Genomic DNA, 21,792 nt, shown 5'->3' with positions numbered 1-21,792 from the left:
CTTTCATGCAGTCCAGTAATTTAACCAAGAAGCAATGTTACGACAAAGAGTTGATGGCTAGCTGGAGCTTGTTTTATAGCAATAGTCTGGCTGACATACTATGCACATTAGTCACGGATTCTGACTTAAATTCTCTCCAGAGACAACACAGACACAGGGAAGACCAAAGGGGAAAGGTGAACAGTTATTAAGAATATCTGACTGCCAGAAACACAATCAGAGTCTTTTCTGGACATTTGCTGTCAGTAGAAGATGAGGAGTCTAGATTTCAGTCCAAATTTCTATTGTGTATTATCAGAAACAAGAGTGCAAAGTTCCAGGAAATTCTTTAGCCTGACCCATCAAAATAATAGCCATTATATTTTGACACTTTTTTTGCATTTGAAAAACAAATGAGTGTCTTCAACTTATGTGTAAAAGCTTACTCAGAATAATACAATGTTCAGATTTTAGATACCCGGATGGATTTTTATCAAGTGGGCAAAATTCTGAATGCTTTGTATACCTCTGGTTATTCAGGAAAAGGTACGTGTAAAAAGAGACTCCAAATATATGTCAGCCATATATATCTATGAGTTTAACTTCTCATCCTTTCTCTCTTAGAAGTTTAGCTTCATTATATTTAGTGACTGTTAATAGACTGTCCATTATGTGCAAGAGAGTGTGCTGGGTGCTAAAATCTTGAAGAAACTCAGAATTCAACTAGGAGAGTATAAGTGAAGAGAATTATAATATCAGGAATAAGTACTAAATAAACACCAAGAAGCTGCTAGTCAGGATCAGGGAAGTCAGTGACATAACAGGCGAAGAAGAGGGAGCTAACATTCTAAGCAGATGGAGTGAGCGCCGGCCTGGAACGGGCCATGTAGGGCACTTCTATGAGTGGTAAATGTTTTGGCTCAAGTTGGGATGGCCAGCGTGGGAGATGAAGCAGGAAAAAATGATTGAGACCGGATCAGTGGGGTGCAGTGAAGGTGATGTTTGCATTAAAATCCATCCAAAAGTGTCTGTAAGGAAAAGGTAGCCATTGTGTGACTGCAGAAGAGAGTAAAGTTCAAATATGTGCTCTGGGAAGATAATTTTGATGGCAGCATGAGTAGGGAGGTAATGAGGGAGGAAGTATCTGAGTTAAGGATTTGATTTTGACCATCCATTGCATCACACTTGGCAGGAGGTGGTGGCAGCCTGAGCTGATCAGGACAGTGCAAAGACCTATCCTGAGGAAGAGTGGCCAGGAGAGGTCTTGTGGAAGGAGAATGGGCCATACATGGCTACTCAGACAATATAGAAACATGGGTGATAGAAACATAGACACCAAGCCAGATCTGGTGCAAGGTTGATTATGAAAGCAGGCCAGCTCCCATCATGCAGATTTGTCATAAAAACACCATGTACCATACCACATTTATCTTTCCTGAGTCATTATCAGCCATTATTGGTTTGTATTTTTAAAAATATCTGTGATTTTAAAGACTGTGTATCTTCTTTTATTTCTTGCATTTTCAAATGATGCTTTGAACTACTTTTCAGTTGTTGGCATATCCTTTCACAGTTTTCATTATCAGTGGAAAGCATATATTCTAATAATTCATATTCCTTTTTCTCAGCCAAGAGAATGGCTTAATGATTTATGGACAATATTTTAGTGATGTCATATTAGTAGTAGTAATGATGATGGCCTCCTATATTGGTGTACTGACTCCCTCTTGGCATGTGAGTTTGATTTCTGTGGTAGATTTTGCAGGGTACTTAACTTTCCTTTCTTCTCTTTCTCTCACAATTGTATTTAGGAGATTATAGGGGAAAGGAGAGAAAATGAGTGGGAAAAATCAGAGAGGGAGACAGAAATGAGAGACTCCTAACTCTGAGAAATAAACAAGGGGTGGTGGAAGGGGAGGTGGGCGGGGGAATGGGGTGACTAGGTGACAGGCACTGAGGGGGGCACTTGCCGGGATGAGCACTGGATGTTATACTATATGTTGGCAAATCGAACTCAAATAAAAAAATACATACAACAAAAAAGATTACAACCTGCCACAGGCTGATCTCTTCTCCAGCCTTTTAATAAACAGGGCAGACCTAGATTCAGGAGGTGACCAGAACAAACCTCTGAAGCCTTCTGTTGTCTTCTGTCCATGGTGACTCAGAGCTGATTGGCTTCGGGGTTGAGCAATAACTTGATGTCAGGGCCTCAGGCCTCCTAGGGATGCCAGAATCTTGTAAGAATCCAGTTGTTCAGTTACTACAGGAGTCTCAGAAAAAACTGGTAGCAGCACTCCAATAACCTTCAGATTATATTAAGTTTCTTGAGCCCATACCAGTCTTGCCTTAAATGAAAGCCCCAAACAACCTTGGTTGGTGTAGGAAACCAAGGGACAGCCTTTCTAAAGTGCTGAATTTTCAAGTGCAAGGAAGTAGGTGCTTTCTTTGGAGGTAGCAAAATGGACAGTGAGTATGTGGTCATTTAAATGATATGACTTGGTCCTTTTTTTCCTTATAGGAAAAAAAAGCAAGTTCAGACTTACATAAATGCTGTCACTTTTTATTTTCAGCCACCTATTGATGTGATTCAGCCTGTTGAGATTTGTTTAAAGGACTATCAGAGGTAAACATTCAATCTAGAAATAACCCAGAGAAGTTACACAGAATTAACATTAAATTTGAGCCTGATCTGAGTACAGTCAGTTCTGCTATCATGCAACATACTGCCTTTCTAAAAACCACTGACCTACGCAAAATCATGTGATAAAAACCACAGGCCAATGGGAAAAGTGAGGTATGGAAAATGGGCACAGCACTCAAAGACTTCACTAACATATTTTTTAAAAAAAATAAGATTCTACAAAAAGGTTAGCACAGTTTTATATATGTAAAAGAAGCATGTTAAGAAATGTATAAATACAGCAGTAAACATGGCACTTTATATTGAAGTTTGCCTGAGGAGGTAGATACTGGAAGGGTTGTAGCTTGTGAGTTTTTGTGAAGGGGTAGAAGGGAGGTTATCTGATATCAGATGGAAAGTTCTAACACCAGATAGATGTAGATGAGCGTGGCTTACAACACACGGTGAACTAAGGTAGCTGGGAGGTGTTTAAAGTGTGTGTGTATGTGTGTGTGTGCATGCACGTGTACACACATTTTGTGTATTCTAGAATGGTTCAGTTTTGCTGGATGAAATTTTCTACATTCACTTAGTGTTTGTCACAGAAGGAATTGTGTATTAGCAAAGAAGTGAAATTCATATTATACTCAAATTGTTTTCTTATACATCAAATGGTTTGGAAAGAGGTTGTATTTTCAGAGTAGCAATATAGCAGAATTGGCTATAATTTTACCCCTTAACTTCTGTGTAAGGACACTGAGACCCAGCCAGGCTAAATGATATTTTCATAGCCAGATGAGTGGTTGAAACCAGGCTCCCATTTTAGTAGGTATATCCACATGCTCTGTTGCTTCTTTTGCCATATTTTATAAACTCTTGCTGTTATTATTTTTATTGCCAGTGATTATTTTAGTACTAGTTTTAATGTAGATGCCAGCACTTAACACAGTATCTGGAACTGAATAAATATTTGTTAGTAAATGAATGAATAATAATGAAGTTAATGAATGTACATAATCAAGTCCAGGTTCACTGTGGAAACATTTCCAGACCTGAGTGTAGAGGGACAAATTAGAGAAGATACATGTTTAGAGTTAAGGATGGCAGTACATGTAAAGTCTTCAAGGTTTCTTAGATTGGTTTGGATTTTAGTAAAGTTATTAAGAGTATAGGCTTGTGACCAACCACAGGCAAGTTATTTAATCTCCCTAGATAATACTGGTATCTGCCTCATTGGGTATCTGTAATTGATGGATAAGATCATATATATAAACTCATAGGACAATGCCTGGTATATGGCAGTGGTTCAATAAGTGTTATCAATTACTAACATCACTACTACTGCTATTGGTGCTGCTTTTATAGCATACCCCCCTGTATGTTGGATGGAACCAAGGGCCAGTGAATGTGAGAGAAGCCCTGGTACTTCTCCTGAGCTGTGGTCTGGTTTTCCCAATACTCACTGGAGATTTCCAACCCAGATGTGCAGTAGGATGTCACACTCAACACATCCAAAGTCAAATTCATTACTTTGCTCCCAGTATGCTCCTCCTCATGAGTTCCTACTTCATTAATTTACCCAAGGTAGACACCTCAGTGGTCCTTTACTCTCGCCTTCCTCCTCCACATTCCATGGGTCATTCATTCATTTAATTATGATTTTATTGAACACCAACTGTGTGTAAGGAACTTTCCAAAGTGCCTCAAGAAATAAACATGAACAAGGCATGATTCTTGTCCTGAAGAATCTTCAGTATATTATGAGATGAGATGCAAAGTATGAAGTGCCCTATCCAAATCCTACATAGTAGGCCAGCCAAGATAAAATGTGTTGACCAGCTCTAAGAGGCCACATGATGTGATCATGGTTCCTAAATGTTGCCAACCACTTGAATACAAAGTGGATAGCCATTTACATGCAAAGATAATGAAAAGTATCATTATGAGATCATTCCACATTTTAAAAAATTTGGCCCTTTGGGTTAACAAAACATTTTTGTTTTGTCAGGATAACTAGTTTCATTTTTCATTCTCCATTTTGGATCCATTTTGGATCCAAAGATGGATCCAATCCAAAGATCCTTTAGATTCTTTCACATGACGATAACTATACAGTAAAAGTTTCCCCTCTTTTTTAGAATATTCAATTTTTTAGTTGGATTTGTGTCTGTATGATAATTGTTTTTCATGGTGATATGAAGGTAGGTTGAAACTAGTTTAAAGTTGACTATTTAAAAGTTTTTTTTTTTAGGGCGGCCCGGGGAGCTCAGTGGTTTAGTGCCGTCTTTAACCCAGGGCATGATCCTGGAGACCCGGGATCGAGTCCCACATCGGGCTCCCTGCATGGAGCCCGCTTCTCCCTCTGCCTGTGTCTCTGCCTCTCTCTCTCTCTCTCTCTCTCTCTCTCTCTCATGAATAAATAAATTAAATTAATTTTTTTAATTTAAAGTTTTAAATTTAAATTAAAAAATTTAAATTTCTACTTTTAATATACTCACTTGGATTCATAAATTTAGCTTAGTCCGTTTATACTCATATTCTTAGCACTTTTGTCTGTACAAATAAAACCTCTAAGATGTTTCAGATGTAACATAAGTGAAAGGGAACATTGTCTTTCAAATATGCTATAAATAGTATCTTCATTAGTAAATAGGTAGTTAGAAAAGAGCTCTGGACAAGTACAAGTTTTCAAAATAGGGATAGTTAACAAGCAGAGTTATCTAGGTCCAGAATGTGTAGTTTTCCAAAGGACTTATTTATTGAGCAACTTCTATGTGCCAGGCTGTTCTAGGAGCTGGGGATACAGCAGGGAGCAAACCAGAGCCAGCTTGGAGGCAGTTTACATTCTACTGGGAAGGACAGAAAATAAATTAATAGACAATAAACCTGTAATGGCAGATAGTGATAAGAGCTGTGAAATAAAATAAGGGCAGGAAGGGCAGCGGCACTCAAGTTGGAGCTGGAAGCCCATGCTGGGGCTGGAGTTTCCCGGGGATGGGAGCACGGAGCACCCGGCGGAGGACGGCTTCACCCAGCTCGCCCAGCTCACTGCCAGGGCGGCCGGCAGGTGGGGAAACAGCAGGCTGGACGGTCCTCGTTGTGGGGGTTTGGAGACACGTGGACACGGACCCGACGGAGGCTCAGCCAGCCAAGAGGCCAATTTTCCCACTCCCCACTGGCCAGGGATTCCTGGGCGGGAAGGAAGAAAGGAGGAAGATCCCAGGCCCAGCTAATAGACACATGCCATTCAAAGAGAACTGGACGAAGAGAGTTACTCCCATCCTAGAACATTCGAGACTTCAGGTCCGCTTTACCTTGAAATTGAGGAATGTAGAAATCAGGACCTGTAAAGAAATGAAAGATGTCTGTGCTCTGACAGAAGCAGTTAGTCCTGTGTAAGCCTTTCTTCTTGGGTTTCCAGTGGAGGAGGCACTTGCCCTCGTTAGGTGGGATGACCTCTCTCTAGAGTCTCTTGAAATTACAGATGTGAAGCCTGTCAAGGGAGACCACCTGTCCAGGGCAATAGGAAGAATCTCTGGCAAAGGAGAAACAACCAAATTTGCCATAAGAAAATGTGACACAGACACAGATAGTTTTGGCTGATGTGAAAGTTCACAACGTTGGCTCTTTCTAAAGCATCAGGATGGCAAGAACTGCCATTTGCAACCTCATCCTGGGAAATCCTCCATCACAGCTTTATGGCAGTATTCGAGCAGTGCTTAGCAGTGCAGCAGATCAGTTCTGATTTCAAGGTAAAATCAAGATGTTTTACCTTGAGACCCTAGAGAAAAAGACATTGCCCTCCCACACATGGTCACAAGAAACCATGTGAAGAACTTTTCCATTTCTTTAAGCCTCCATCGCTTCTTTAGAAGCATCAACACAAAGTAAAAATGTGATAGTAATCACATCCAGCAACTTTGAGGATAATTTCCATATCTAAATTTAGTGCCATTATTATACATTAATTCTAGTTTATCACTTTATTTGTTTTTTTATGTAGGCTCCATGCCCAATGTGGGGCTTGAACTCATGACCCTGAGATCAAGAGTTGCATGCTGGCTGAGCCAGCCAGGCACCATCATGTCATTTTAAATAAAAGATTTGCATCTTTTATAATTCTCTTATTATTCTCTAATCATATAATTCTCTTATCAGGGAGATTTTTTTTTGCTTAAACAGTCCTTTATGAGTTTATAAATTTATATATGTATAATTTTTTATAAATTTGTAATCATTTCTTCTCTATGGAGTGTAGTTAAAAGAATCATCTCACCAAAAAAAAAAAAAAATGCAGTGAGGATAAGTGAGTAAAGGGTGCTAGATTAGATAGATGGAGTGGTGGGGGAATCTCTCATAGATTGTAGGGCTTCTTCCAATTTGGTTGTTTATTGAGATTTCATTATTCACATAGGCCTGGATTTAGATTTTCACATAGACATCGACCATCACGCAGTCCTACCTTCCCTTTCACTCTGGTGCAGATTCTTTACTGGCCTGTGTTAGTAAGGTATTGTATAAGAAAATAGCTTGCATTGTTTAGTATCACATTGGCCAAGTATAGAGGTTGTCTGGTGTGGTACACATTGATCTGACAATTGTTTAACTACTTTGAAATCTGTATCCTTATACTAGTGGGGAGATAAAATGCTTTCATTAAAAAAACACAGACACACAAAGCAGATGGTCAACTAACAGCATTTTGATGTGAGCAAACTTTTAGTCTCAAATTCTGTGACTTCACAATCTCAGAGGGATTTTCCTTCTTACTGTGAAGGAAAAAAATCACTCCCCACTGCATTTTAAAGAATTAAAAATCACACTTGTGTGTTAAGAATATTCACTTTGGCCTGTTAAAAAAATTATGAATGCCCTCAGAAAGGGGGCTTTTATGACCTTTTACATTTTTAAAGTAAAGCCTTCCATCTGGTTAAGAAATATCTTTTAAAAAATTCCTTTACTGTGTTTGTGTTTCCTAGTAAATGTTATATTCATTCCTTAGAAAATTTGCTCAGGGGCGAGTTCATTTTGGCCTGATGTAATTTAATCCAAAGGGAGAAAAACATTAAGTTAATGAAATCTTAATGGAAAGCCATTTATATATAGTTTAGTGTCTTAATTACTGTTCTCCCAAATTATATTGGCTTATAATGTTTAAGTCAAGTCTCAAAAAAGACATAGTTTTTAGTTACCTAACTAAATGCAATGCTGATTCATTTGGAGAATAATTAAAGTAATTCCTTTTAAATGAGCTCCTACAGAAATGTATCTATACATATCAGTTGAATATAATTTCTAATCAACCACTTTCTTAGCCATAATAACAGATTACTGAGCAATCATGGCATGTGTTCTGACCATTTGGTTAGTTACCCAGTTAGCAGCCTGAAGTAACCAATTACTTAGCACTATTTTTCTTTTTTTTTTTTTTTTTTTTTTTCTTAGCACTATTTTTCACAAAAAGATCTGATTTCTGGGATGCCTGAGTGCTCAGCAGTTGAGTGTCTGCCTTCAGCTCAGGGTATGATCCCAGGGTCCTGAGATTGAGTCCCACATCGGGCTCCCTTTGAGGAGCTTGCTTCTCCCTCTGCCTGTGTCTCTGCCTCTCTTTCTGTGACTCTCATGAATAAATAAATAAAATCTTAAAAAAAAAAAAAGACCTGATTTCTGTATTCTCTGAAAATGGGAGATAACACAGAATCCTATGAAAATCAACATTTTTTTTTTTTGCTATCATTTAACTTGATCTGGAGAGAGATGAAAAAGTATAGATTTTTATTGCTTAGGTTTTTAAATTTTATTTTTGAAATTCAAGACAAGATTTCTAATAATTCTTTATAGTTTCCTAATGTAAAGTTTGCAAACTACATGTCCAGTAAAGAATTAATATCCAAAATGCACAAGAACCCTATCCAACTCAATAGTAAAAAACCCAACTCAAGTAAAAATATTTTCTTCCATTCCAGAGTTTCTTTTTCATTTTTTGATGATTTCTTTTGCTGTGCAGAAGCTTTTTAGTTTGATGTAGTCCTACTTACTCATATTTACTTTTCTTGCCTTTGCTTTTGGTGTCAAATCCAATCATTACTAAGACCTCTTCCAGGGGTCTTATGGCTTCAGGTCTTATGTTCTTTAATCCAATTTGAGTTTATTTCTGTATATGGTGTAAGATAAGGTTTCAGTTTCATTCTTTTGCATGTGGCTGTCCAGTTTTCCCAAAGCCATTTATTAAAGACACTGTTTTTTTCCAATTGTGTATTCTTGGCTCCTTTGTTATATATTCACCATATAATTGTGGGTTTATTTCTAGGCCCTCTTTTCTGTTCCTCTGATCAATGTGGCTGTTTTTATGCCAATACCATACAATTTTGATGACTATGGCTTTATAACATAGTTTAAAATCAAGGAGCTCATGATGCCTCTAGCTTTGTTCTTTCTGAAGATTCCTTTGGCTACTCAGGGTCTTTTGTGGTTCCATACAGATTTTGTATTGCTTGCTCTGTTTCTGTGAAAATGCCTTTGGAACTTTGATGAGGATTGCATTGACTCTGTAACAGATTGCTTTGGGTAGTAGGGGCATTTTAACAATATTCTTTCAATCTATGAACACAGAATATCTTTCTATTTATTTGTGTCATCTTCAGTTTATCATTAATGTCTTACAGTTTTCAGTGTACAGGTCTTTCACCTCCTTGGTTAGATTTATTTCTAGGTTGTTTTATTCTTTGTGATACAGTTTTTTGTTTTATTTTGTTTTTTGTTTTGTTTTGTGATGCAGTTTTAAGTGGGATTGTTCTCTCTTTCTCTCTCTGTGACTATCATAGATAAATAAAAATTAAAAAAAAATAAAAATAAAAAAAAAGGGATCCCTGGGTGGCGCAGCGGTTTGGCGCCTGCCTTTGGCCCAGGGCGCGATCCTGGAGACCCGGGATCGAATCCCACGTCGGGCTCCCGGTGCATGGAGCCTGCTTCTCCCTCTGCCTATGTCTCTGCCTCTCTCTCTTTCTCTCTCTGTGACTATCATAGATAAATAAAAATTAAAAAAAAATAAGTGGGATTGTTTTCTTAATTTTTTTCTGATAATTAATTGTTAATGCATAGAATTGCAACTGATTTTTGTATATTGATTTTGTATCCTGCAACTACTACATTTATTGATTAGTTCTAACCATTTTTTTTTGGTGTAGTCTTTAGGGTTTTCTATATATGGTATCATTTCATCTGCAAATAGAGACAATTTTATTTCTCTCTTTACAATTTCGATGTGTTTTTAAAGAATTCTTTTAGTTTAATTTTTTTCCTTCCACCATTCTGTCTCACTCTAAAATGAACATAAACTCTATGGGAGCAAAGACTTTCTCTGTTTTAATCCAGTACATAGAACAAGGCATAATCCATGGCAAACATTCAGTCAATATTTTTTGGGAAAATGTCATTAAGTAGGACCTCCATGAGGGCAAATAACAGTTTGTGTAGAATCATGCATTTTTAAAAGATGATAATTTAACGCCAAAGACAACTTTGTGTTCATTGTCTTTGTTAGCTTTGTGGGCTAACACAAGGAAAAATCAGTAGCAGTGGCCTTGGAGAGAAGTGATTCCCTCTCTACTGACTGTGGGACCTTGAGCAAATTATCTAATCTCTCTAAACCCCTGTCTTCTTATCTAGAAAACAGAGATAATGAGTGCCTGCCTTGTGGTGGTTGTGAGAATTAAATGTATGTAAAGCCTTTAGTAAGTAAAGGCTTCTAGTAAGTGCTCAAGAAATGTTGCTGTTGTTAAAGGATAATTATTTTAAAAAGGAAAATCATGACTCTCATACAAATGTCAAATGAACATTCGCCAAAGGATTTATTTAACATATTCATTAATGAGAGAATCAGTAAGACATGCACATGAATTTTGTCCACTGGAAGTACATACAATTGATTTCCCTGTCTTTGTGGAAGAAGCCAGTTTTGCACCTACTAACCCAATTCTGGTTGCCTACATATGTGTCTGCCCTTTGGATTCTCCTTTGAACTGGTTGTAACATCTTACTGATTCTCTTGCAAGTTGTAAAGTGGCTCAAAGACCACAAAATGTACAAAGATCTCATAGGATCAGGTAACCCGGATGACTGCATTATGCAATAATGCCTCGTTTTCTGCTGAGATCACCCATTATCATTCTGATTCATTTCAGACTTTTTCACAATTATTTTCTGCACAGTTTTTATTACTTCTAGTTCCTTTTTTGCATCCTAGGAATATAGTAAGGACCAGTAAGATAATGGACACCAAAACTTGCCATATAAGCTATGTATATTTTGCACATAGTGGTTAGAATATGAAAGAGATCAATGAAGTCAACCTGCATTTTAGTCCTGCCTCTAGTACTTTCTGTGTAATCTTGAGCAAGCCATGTAACACATCTGTGCCTCTCTTTCCTTAGCTATAAGTTAGTGCATTTAAGATTCACTGCACATGGTTATTGTGACAATTAGATGAGGTTCTATCTGGGAAAGTACTTTGGAAAATTAAAAATGCTGTGTCAAGATGGGATGTGATTATATGATTGCTCTCAGGCTAAATTGGTTCATTTTTCTTTAAGAAGATACCATAGAATAAGAGATGGAGTGGTGAGTTCTTAAACTCACCAGGTCATTATTATTGCAAGTTGTAAATCACATGTAGTCTTTAACTCAGTAACAAAGATTTATGGCACTACTGTTGATCCAACAACACTTCTCCAATGTGCACCCACATGTCCTGATGGCTCCAGAGAGAAGTCATGGTGCCAGGAATGGTAATGTTGATGACCATGGGGGCCATGTGTCCCTAATTAAACCTGTAAGGATGGTATTTTACTCTCCTCAACCTCTTCCCCCATTGCTGTCATCCTAGAGTCTCCCCTGGTTAGCCTGTAAAAAGAGATTCATTTAACCAGCCTGTAGAGACTCTCAGGAATTTGCAGGAATTGCAAAGGAAAGTCTTTGGCCCAGCACACTCCTTTCCTGGCCCAGTTCTGGGTTTTGTAATTGAGAAGGGATAAGGAGGGTTTGGAGTGAGTCCAGGATCTGACACCGAAAGCATTGAGAGGACGTAAATGAGCCCTGGGTGGAGGGGCCTGGACTGGTTAGCCTGGGAAGGAGCCGGTTGAGGCATGACTCTGAGTGTGGACAAATAGCAGCCTTACTACTGTGCCTGGGACAGGAGAGAATATAACTTTGGTGACAGCTGGAAGGGTTATGGTTATGGACACTGAAGAGCCATTTGCCTAAGTTGGTAAATGCTGTGCATACATGTATGAAAGTTCAATCAAGTTCTTTATAGAGATTTTGAAGAATAAGAATGAATCTCTCTTAATCTGAAATATTACAGATCATGCCCTCCCAGAGGCAGAGGCTTGATTCAGATCTGAAAAAGGGAAAAAAACAGACAAGGACACCACACCTACATTGTTTACTATGACCAACAGAGCCAGGTGAAGGTAGGAAAGAGATTGAGTAACTGAGCAGGCCTTCCTGTTTATCTGCCCTTCCCTGTGCCTGTGAGGGGGACCCCAGCATTTGTGACAGCATTTCTCATACATACTTCTCCTTAGACTGAGCTCCTCAAAGGCAGAGCCTTGGTTTTTGTCCCTGAGTCCCCAGTCCTTGGCACAAGACCTGACACGTAGTAGGGCTGAGGAAATATTTGTTGAATGAGAGCATTGCTGGATGATTCCTTTGACAGACCGAGGCCAAGTTAACAGAAACCTCAATGCCAGACACATCGACAGAAACCCCATTTAAAAGCCAGTTGAGCAGCCCAATCTTTGGGCTTGAGTGCTATTGAACTGTTCATCATAAAATAAGTAGGGAAGCCTGAGTCTGAATTTCAGTATTCGTAGTGGGACTATTTTCAGCTTTCTCAGAGACAGCATCTGTAAATAATCAGCAGAAGCCTTTTATAAAACAACATAGAAAAAACCTCAAAGACTATTCTAAGGCTGCAACATTTAAACAAGATTTTTAACCCATGGGGACGCCAAGATCAACATGGAGCTTCCTGCACATAAAAGCCTGGAATTTCATAGCAGTGTGGGGGCAAAAGCTATGATTGCATTTCCCCCTTTCTAAATTATATACTGCTTAGTGTTAATGTGATTGGAGGGCTGAGACAGAGACGGGCCCGTGGGTTACATAAGTCCCACTGCACCTTCCAACCCTGCTGCAGTACAGCATCCATGGTGACAGTGGTTGGGGGGAGTCACCAGGCTGACTGGACTGAGAAGGCAAAAAGTCACTGGTAGGTCATGCCATGATTTAAGTACTTGATATAATTTATAACTGGGCTTTTACTCTACATAGAAAAATGATCAGGGAACATTTGTTGTGTAATTTTTTCTCTCAGTAGAAGATGTTCTTAAAACTTAGTGGCAGCTATAAAAGTCCATCTGTAGCAAATTCCAAAATCACTTTCTTTTCCTTCCTAACTGGAAAGAGGAGCAAGAAATCAAATGAACTCTAGCCCTCTCAACCTGCATAATTGTCTCCTAAGGAGGGGAGACAGGTCTCTAGGTCATTTTCCCTGTCCCTGAATCAGGGACCACATTCTGACTGGACCAACCTCAGTTATAAACAACTGAAAAACAGAGTTCTCCTAAACCATCACATCCTTATTATTGGACCAGCCCTGGGCGTGTGTGACCAGTAAGATATTAAATCTGCCCAAAGTTTCTCAAGTTACCTGAAACGTTACTTCTTAATTTAAGGCTCTTCTGGGGAGATATGCACTAAATAAGCAGTTGCCATGTCTTGTCACCTGGAAGGCTAATATTTGAACAACTATCATAACACTTGACACCCAGTACAATTAAGTAACTATTTATAACCAAAGGGATTTTTGAGGTTATTTTCTTAAAAAATAAGAACTTTATTTGGGAAAATAGTGCATATGTTCATTTTAATTCTGTGTATTCTGGACTTCACGATAAGGCTACATCTTCATTTTTTGTACTCCTAGTTGGCACAGTGTTTGGAAGATGGTCTAGACCCAATAAATATTTTTTGAATCAGTGAGTGAGAAGAATATTTACAGAGCAAAAGCCTCTAGGCTTATTCACTATGAGTTCAGTGGTATCTTCTTTCTGCAAACTCTGAGAGATTTATGTAAACAAAAAGATCAGAGTGGGAATTTTAAAAGAATATTTATTATAATTTTTAATAATATGTACTTTTTAAGCTCATGAATACCATATCTAAAATTGTGCAAGAACACACATATACCCCAACACTTCCATGGGTACATGCGTAGAATGTGATGCACAGACTGGGTGCATGTATATTTACATATCTATGGATTTTTTAAAAGATTATTTATTTATTTATTCATGAGAGACACAGGCAGAAACATAGGCAGAGGGAGAAGCAGGCTCCTTGCAGGAAGCCTGACTCTGGATTTGATCCTAAGACCCTGGGATCATGTCCTGAGCCAAAGGCAGGCACTCAACCACTGAGCCACCCAGGTGCCCCCATATCTATGGATATTTTTTTTTGAAGATATGGAAGATATAGTTAACAGTAGTTATCTCTAAAAAGGGAGTAAATTCGGGAAAGATAAAGGGTACTCCTACATTTTACCTTATATATTTCTCATTTTTTAATTCTTATAATGAGTATACATTTGTATATCTCAATTCTTAACACACGATCTGGCATTTAGCAAACATTAAGTCAGCAGTGTTAAACACACACATAGGTGAATCAACGAATGGGGTGGCGTGAAAGTTATACTCAAACATTTGACTCTGAGAGTTAAGAGTGGAATGATAATGAGGAAATTGAACTGAAGACTTAGGAAAAAGAGAACATAATCTGAGTCTATCACTGGAAGAAGCCATCAGAAATAAAGGAATAGTTTTGGGTTGCCATTGATAAACATATTTTCCAATTTTGAAAACACGACAGTCCCAAATTAGCTACCCACTTTAGCAAATAACATAGTATTATGTAGGGTAACATAGTATTACACCTAATCGTATGTGTTCCTATGGGTTTATCTACTGCCTGAACAAAGGCCAGTGGCCTGGCAAGAAGACCACTAACCCTGGTGACCTGCTAACCTGACAGGGCTAGACAGGCATGACGGTGTGAAAGGCCTTGAGACTCAACAGCCCTGCTCAGGCAAGAGCTGTTTTGCTGGATCAACTAAAGAACTAATGAGAACATACTGGGAGGAAGACAGCAATCCAGGAGCTCCGACATAGTCATTTGGCCTGTCCTGGGGCTCGATGTCCAGAAACTGACATGACAAGTGAGAACCTGTAACCCCGATCCAGCTGGCATGACCCAAATGCGTGAAGCCCTTTGCCCCTCACCTAGGAAATGAGTTGGCAATATTTAAAAATGCTGGGATGGCAGCTTGGAGTGTATTTGAAGAAGGTGGTAGAAAGATCCCAATGGCAGGAATGTCTAGATAAGATTACCATCAGCAGTCAGTTGTTGGAATCACTTAAGTATTTTGATCAAATGAAGAAAGTGCCACTCAGTTTCAGTCTGGGTGGCAGGGAGTCCTCTTAAATGTGGCTACAGCACAGACGTTCTGTGCATTACTCACGCTGTGAAGTACGTGATTTAAGCCACTGACTTCCTAAATTAAAGGCATGAAAAGGCAGACATGTAATTCTTTTAATTACACCTCCAAATTTCTCTTACATTCCTTTGAGTTTGCCTCCTGTTTGTCCATGTTTACCTCCCGCTTCATCAACCTACCAGCAGAAGTGAGCAATGGTGAAATCTGTGAAAGAATAAAAGACCCCAGTTAACTTTTTTACACGATAAAAAAATGAAAGAAAGCACTGTTTTTAGAAGTTGGGAAGATATGAAATCTGATTTCTGCTGGTAGTAGAGAGAATAGAATATGGTGGAACTGAGACAGGTTTAAGCACTTTTTTGCCATTTGCTGTCTACTAACATGGGTTATTAATAAAACATATTTGGCTTGTATCACCAGACAAGAGAGTTCAACTTTATCTTGTATTTCTAGTAAAGTATATCCTTTTAACCTTAATGTGTAGTTTTCATAACTCAGCAGTAGAGGTAGGCTTTGTTTTCAGAAGATATGTAGCCTTGAACAACTTAAAGATTTGTACACTTTTTATTTCATTATTTTTCTTTTCTTTTCTTTTCTTCTTCTTATTATTTTTTATTTATTTTATTTTAAGACAGAACAAGTGAGAGAGGGGAGCAGAGGAAGAGGAAGAGAGAGAATCTCAAGTAGGCTCCCCACTGAGTGCAGAGCTCCATGCTGGGTTCAATCTCATGACCTGGGATCATGACCTCAGCTGAAATCAAGAGTCAAACACTCAACCAACTGAGTCACCTGGGTACCCCTGTGTACAGTTTTTAAAATTATGCAACCATTGAGATATTTTATTTATAGGAGCTAATTGAGGGGATCCCTGGGTGGCTCAGTGGCAGGCTCAGTGCCTGCCTTCGGCCCAGAACATGATCCTAGAGTCCCGGGATCAAGCCTCATGTCAGGCTCCCTGTGTGGAGCCTGTTTCTCCCTCTGCCTGTGTCTCTGCCCCCCCCTTCTTTCTCTCTGTCTCTCTCATGAATAAGTAAATAAAGTCTTTTTTTTTTTTTAAAGGGAGCTAATTGAAATAAGTACTTGAAAAGCCATGTAACTTTTTTTCTGCTAGATGACACAAGAAACTGAATTTCAGAATTAAGCAGTGAGTTTCTCAGCTGGAAGGTGGCATGACTGACTTATCCTCTTACCATCACGGTTTCTGGTTGGTTTTTTAACTACAGTGGAAGATGTGTGGACCCATCTGCATTCCCAGGCCAGGCCTCACTGACATCATTCACCTGTCAGAAGGTTGCTAGGTCTTGGTACAGAGAAAAGCCTCTCTCTAATTCTGTAGGCATTGAACTTGTGTAACCTCATCCGTCCCAAATTCCCCCCTTCCCCCCCCCCCCCCCCCGGTACACTTGACCTCAGCTAAGTCTTTGAACACATAACCCTTTGAGTGATGTTCTAAGAATGTCCGTGTTGGATATGGCATGGTAAAATAAAATAAAGGCCAGAGCCTTTACTGGGGTTTCTGAGGGAAAGGAAAGACAGGACAGGATAAATAGGATTGGCTGGTTGGAATAAATTCCAAGGGATTTGGATGAGAGAGATGGTCTAGTTGCCTGGTACCTGGCCCTGGGGTGATTAAGGCAGAGGAATATTGTGTCCTGGGTGAACAACAGATAGAGGAAGTCTGGTTCTGGATTTTGGTTAGTTTGCATATCAAAGACATGCTCCCAGCTGGCCCTTTGCTATCTCCAAGAATTGACTGGCTCCAGGAGGGTCAATCTCTCTTCAGCTAGAAATGAAAATGTCAAAACACTGGGGCACCTCGGTGGCTCAGTGGTTGAGCGTCTGCTTTTGGCTCAGGTCGCGCCTGCTTCTCCCTCTGCCTATGCTTTGTCTCTCTCTATGTCTCTCATGAGTAAATAAAATCTTTTTAAAAAATGTTAAAATATCATAATGTACAGAAAATAAAAGATACAAACAATACAAATGAGTTTAACGTAATTTGTCTGAATCTTTAGTTACCTTTTGTGGAGTTGCACAACTGTTTGCCAAATAAGTTCTAAAGTGGTTTGCCTTTAGTGGTCTGCATGATTTTGAATGAATGGTGCAGTATTAATACAGTCCCAAGTTACTGGCCAATATCAAGTTTAACCTTGACCTTGGTGGGCAATCCATAGCCTTCTTCCCCTCACCCAAAAAGTTTTTGAGAGTTTTATTAGACTTTTAGACCTTTTTTTCTATTGGATTTCTGTAGAAGAGATTTAGCCTACATAGATTTTGTTGCTTTACAAAACTTAATGAGGCTTTTCCCCTTTTCAGTGTACTTGGAAATACTGAGGAATCATCCAGTTTGCCATAATTTCTCAGTCACCCACTGGCAGCTAGCCATAGGAAAATGTTTTCCTGTTCTAGGACTAAAGCAACTGTGAGGCTGGAATTTCATTTTAGTGACATACACATTCATAAATTACCATCAAATATTTTATCATTTCATATTTGGATGATTTTCCAGTTACCAATTGCTGTAAAGCAAACCACTCCAAAGCTTAGTGGCAGAAAGCAATTTATTATTCTTGTATCTCTGATCTGTGGGTCCAGGATTCGGTACGGCTTGCCTCTGCAGCACCATCCTGGGGTTTCAGCTGGGATGACAGGAATGGCTGGGAACTAGAAGACTTGGGGGTGGCCAGGCAGCTCTCTATCTCCTCAGATGGTCTCCCCAAGTGACTCCCATGAGCTTCCTCACAGAGCGGCAGCCTCAGGGTAATCTTCCTATATGGTAGCTCAGCGCTCCAAGAGTCAGAAAGTAGAAGCTGCTGGTCTAAGGCTTAGCCTGGAAATTGGCATGGCACAGCATTCCTTCTACCATATTGGTTAAGTTGGTTCAGGGACACCCACACCCACTCTGCAGGTTACAGGGGAGAGGACAGAGACTTCACCTCTCAGTTGGAGGAATAGTAAAGAATCTGTGGTTATCTCTAATCTCCCACATGGCATTTTGCATATCTACAAAAAGGAGATTATTTTTATCTCACTCTGTACCTGCCTGAAAAAGGTAGATATTCAACTGTAGCCTCATTTCAGAGTTCTTTCTCTATGAAGATTGTTGATCTTTTGATGGAAACATTTTTTACTTCAAACTCAAATTATGATTTGGTAATCATACAAGGTATATGCAGTGTGTAATAGGATATTGAAATGTACATCCTTGTACTTATTGAATATTTTCCAAAGAATTTTAAGATATATCATTTGATTCCTGCATCCGTGCTTGGGTGGTATTATCTTCATTTTGTAGATGAGGAAGCAGAGGCTCTGAATGCCTAAGTGTCCCAAATCACATAGCTGCTTCACGGTAGCGGAGGCAGGACCAGCATTAGGTTAGCTGTATGCTTTTCACTGATGGCTTCTTTGAATTCCTTAATATAGTAGGAGTAAGCCAAAGGCTGTAATAAGGACTTTTCATAAATTTTATAATTTTGGGTGTTGATTTCCTGAAATGAAGGAAAGATCTTTTGCTTCAGGCAAATACTTGGTATTTGCATGGCTCTTACACTTACAAAATATTTTCGTACTATCTTCTTGATTCCACATGCTGGTCTCATGAGAGGTATTGTTAATAGCACCATTTTTCAGATGAGGAAACAGAAGTACAGGGAGGTTAAGTAAACTGCTTGTGGCTGACTGACAAGCTGGTGCCCAAGCCCAGAACTTTAACCTCTGAATCCTGTCATTTCTGCTTCTAGGATCCTCACTTCCTGTAGACCCATACACCTGGTTTCTTGGCCTTTGAAGGCTTAGAACAGCATACAAATGGCTTAGTTGTGTAGAGCAGGACGAGGCTCTTCAGGAACAAAAATGAAGGCCTCAGAGGACTGAATAATCCAGAGTGGTTAGAGAAAGGCACAAAGTTCAGGGGCAGTGCCGGCATCATTAGAGGAAGTGGGGAACACTCTAATCGCAGGCAGTTTCCACTTTGACTGTTTCCAGGAAAAGCTAATACTGTTATGTTTTCTCCCGAGGCATGTGAAATCAGTTGCTATAGTAATGACCAGTGTTTCTTGGAATTTGCTGACAGCAACAGGCCTTAGGAGTACAATTTCTCTGTTAATCATGCTTCTGATGCTGATAGTAATGAACTTGGCTCCAGCGTCTCAGCCCCTCTACCATGTCCGTTTCCCTCCATGATCTCCTCCTGGCCAGAAGGAAGGGCAAGACAGGTCTCTGGTCATGTCACTAGATAGACAGGTTGTCAATAGCCTTGGGAACATGCTTCAGTTGTGGCTGTGTTCTAGGGTAGGAGAGACAGGTTGACGGTGGGGAAGACAAGGGGGAGTTTGGAACCCATGTCTGAGCCTATCTTGGTAAATGTTTGGGTAGATACATATAGCCCAGACATCTGTAGATGTCATAGAGACTAAGAAATAAATTATTTCATTATTTTTTCAGCTGACACAACATTAACAAACATTTCCATTTTTCCACTTAGATGTAAGCAATATTTCTGACTCTTGGCTGTACCTACAGGACACATTTCCTAGTTCCACATTCCTTCCCTACTGACCTAGTGGCCCTCTTTCTCTCAAGCTTCTACTTGCTTTGGGATCTCTATGGTACCTACTCCCTCTTCCTGGTGATCTTGGTATGACTGGCTCCTTGTCATTCAGACCTCAGCTTAATAATCACCTCCTGACTCCTTTTGAAATTATTATTATTTTAGTTTTTTTTAAAAGGTGTAACTGACATATGACATTATATTAGTTACAGATGTACAACTTAATGATTTGATATTTGTATACATTGGGAAATGATCACTGCAAATGAGATGGTTTACATCCATCACCTTATATAGTCAAAAACATGTTTTTTTCTTGTGATGAGAACTTTTTAGATTTACTCTCAGCAGCTTTCAAATATGCAATACACTATTGTTAACTATAGTCACTGGCCTGTGCATTACATGCCCATGATGTATTCATTTTATAACTAGAATTTTATTATTTTGACAACCTTTACCCATTTCTCCCACCTCCACTCCCTGCCTCTGGCTTTACTTGACTCTCTGATTCTATGAGCTTGATTTTTTTGTTGTTTAGATTCTATAAGTAAGTAAGATCATATGGTATTTATCTTTCTCTGACTTACTAAGCATAATGCACTCAAGGCCCATCCATGTTGCAAATGGTAAGGTTCATTCTTTTTTATGGCTGAATAATAATATATATGTGTGTATATGTATATGCAAACTATCCACAAATAGAATTTCTGGATCATATGGTAGTTCTATTTTTAATTTCTTAAGGAAACTCCATACTGTTTTCCATAGTGGCTGCACCAATTTACATTCCCACCAACAGTGCACAAGGGTCCCTTTTCTCCACACCCTCGTCAACACTTGTTATTTCTTGTCTTTCTGATAATAGCCTTTTTAATAGATGTGAGGTGTTTTATCTTATTGCAGTTTTGATTTATATTTTCTTTTTAAAAAGATTTTCCTGTTTATTTAAGATGGGGCGGGGGGGAGGGAGAGGGAGAAGCAGGCTCTCTGCTGAGCAGGGAGTCCAATGTGGGTCTCAGTCCCAGGACCCTGGAATCATGTCCTGAGCTGAAGGCAGACGTTTCACCAAATGAGCCACCCAGGCACTCCTGATTTGTATTTTCTTGATGGTATCTGCTGGCCATCTGTTTATCTTCTTGGGGAAAATATCTATTTAGATCCTCTGCCTGTTTTTTTAATCAGATTTTTTTTTTGAGTTTTTTTGTTTGTTTTGCTATTGAGTTGTGTGAGTTCTTTATATATTTTGGATATTAACACCTTTTCAGACATATGATCTGCAGATACTTTCTCCCATTCCATAGGTTGCCTTTTTATTTCATTGATGGTTTCCCTCACTACGCAAAAAAGGCTTTTAGTTTGATGTAGTCCTACTTGTTTATTTTTACTTTTGGTGTCAGATTGAAAAAATCAAGACCTATGTCAAGGACCTTAACCTATGTTTTCTTCTAGGATTTTTATGGTTTCAGATCTTCTATTCAAGTCTTTAAAGGAGTTTGAGTTAATTTTTGTGTATGGTGTAAGTTACTGGTCCAGTTTCAGTCTTCTGTTCAGTTTGCCCAGTCATCCATCCATCCCAATTATTTATTGAAGAGACTGTCCATTCCCCATTATATATTCTTGGCTCCTTTGTCTAAATTGACCACATATGTACGGGTTTATTTCTGGTCTCTCTATTCTGTTGTATTGATCTATATGTCTATTTTATGTCGATACCATACTATTTTGATTACTGTGGCTTCATAATATAGTTTGAAATCAGGGTGCATGATGCCTCCAGCTTTGTTCTTCTTTCTCAAGATTGCTTTGGCTATTTGGGTCTTTTGTGGTTCCACACAAATTTTGGTGGTATTTGTTCTATTTCTGTGAAAAATATCATTGGAGTTATGATGGAAGATTGCACTGACTCTGTAGATTGCTTTGGGTAGGATAGACATTTTATCTATCTATTTATTTATTTTTCAGTATCGACATTTTAACAATATTAATTCTTCAGATCCATGAACATAGAATATTTTTCTATTTATGTCTTTTAATCTTTCATTAATACCTTAAAGTTTTCAGTGTATAGCTCTTTCATCTCCT

At 38.9% G+C, this 21,792-nt stretch overlaps 1 protein-coding gene and 1 pseudogene across 1 annotated transcript in view; both read left to right on the top strand.

The window, feature by feature from the left end:
- Window positions 1-21,792, top strand: part of COLEC12 (collectin subfamily member 12) — a 180,866-nt gene that overhangs the window by 62,293 nt on the left and 96,781 nt on the right. The window lies entirely within an intron of this gene.
- Window positions 462-6,415, top strand: LOC112647986 (RNA-binding protein PNO1-like; annotated as a pseudogene).

This window comes from Canis lupus, chromosome 7 (genome assembly GCF_003254725.2).
Source record: "Canis lupus dingo isolate Sandy chromosome 7, ASM325472v2, whole genome shotgun sequence".
Taxonomy (NCBI): domain Eukaryota; kingdom Metazoa; phylum Chordata; class Mammalia; order Carnivora; family Canidae; genus Canis; species Canis lupus.
This window is presented reverse-complemented; position numbering and strand designations above follow the sequence as displayed.